The sequence below is a fragment of the Sinocyclocheilus anshuiensis genome, unplaced genomic scaffold (genome assembly GCF_001515605.1).
Source record: "Sinocyclocheilus anshuiensis isolate Anshui unplaced genomic scaffold, SAMN03320099.WGS_v1.1 scaffold121, whole genome shotgun sequence".
In the NCBI taxonomy this organism is placed as follows: domain Eukaryota; kingdom Metazoa; phylum Chordata; class Actinopteri; order Cypriniformes; family Cyprinidae; genus Sinocyclocheilus; species Sinocyclocheilus anshuiensis.
The window spans coordinates 319750-320879 of NW_015539856.1; the positions used below are offsets into that span (position 1 = coordinate 319750).

At 34.2% G+C, this 1130-nt stretch overlaps 1 protein-coding gene across 3 annotated transcripts in view; it reads right to left on the minus strand.

Annotated features, from left to right (window-relative positions):
- LOC107684821 (ecto-NOX disulfide-thiol exchanger 2-like) overlaps positions 1 to 1130 on the minus strand; it is a 201363-nt gene that overhangs the window by 181696 nt on the left and 18537 nt on the right. The window lies entirely within an intron of this gene.

Genomic DNA, 1130 nt, shown 5'->3' on the forward strand with positions numbered 1-1130 from the left:
CCGGCGCAATCACTTGAATTTTTTCCTTCTAACGGATGGAAACAACTACTCCTTCTAGTCATACAGATAATCGAAACTGTAAAAGGTTTGCTTTTATTTGTGTACATTCACAATAAAAACAAATCTTTGTGCTTTTAGAAAATAAAGAAAAATAAGATGCCGCTTTTTGCCGTCTTGGTTTCCTTTCGCGCATGCACCACAACAATGCATGAACCGAAACTCTGCATACTAGACTAGTCTACTTGTTGCACAGTTTTTTCTTTCGATTTGTTAATTTATTATTTAAGTAAAAATATATTTCTCGTATAGCTTTTCGTACCCACTGTATATATAGCCTAGCTTTATTATGTTTTTCTCCGCTCGCAGTAGCGCTGCAGGTGCGTGATGTTATATGATGACCATGTGAATCCTCATGTTCTGTTGTTTGCTGCTTTTTGCGCATGTAAAATTAATTATCCCCGGGAAACAAATGTTAATATTTTTAACGGGTCACAGACACTTATCCTTTCTAATTTAATTCAATTCTAATTTAAAATAATATTGTCGGTTAACGGTTAATAATCGATTAATGAGCGTCGGTTGTAGGTTAGGAGAAATAACCGAAATGAACCTCCCTAATTGTTATATTCAACGTATCGCTCAGCTCTAATCAGAAATACAGATATTTTCAAAGGGCTTACAAACGTATTCTTGCCACTGTAAATGAGCTTTTTTAGCAAAGTGCGAGCAGGCATCGAGGCAGGCTTTAATAGCATATGGAACATGGATATGCAAATGAGCACTGTAGAACAGAGCTGGTGGGTCAGATAATTTTACAAACAGACAAAAGATGGAGAAAAAACCATAAGAACAAAGGGAGTACAGACATTATGGTGCAACAAACATTAAAGCAAACAGGTATGCTGTTGTGAAAGAATAGTTTTTATTATTCAAATTACTTTTAGACAAATATAATGATGCACCTTTTCGCATCTTTGGCTCTGTAATTATCTCGAAACAAGACAGCATTAAAGGGGTCATATGATGCTTTTTTAAAGATCATTATTTTGTGTATTTGGTGTAACATAATATGTTGACATGCTTTAATGTTCAAAAAACACATTATTTTTCAAATACTGTACATTACTGTA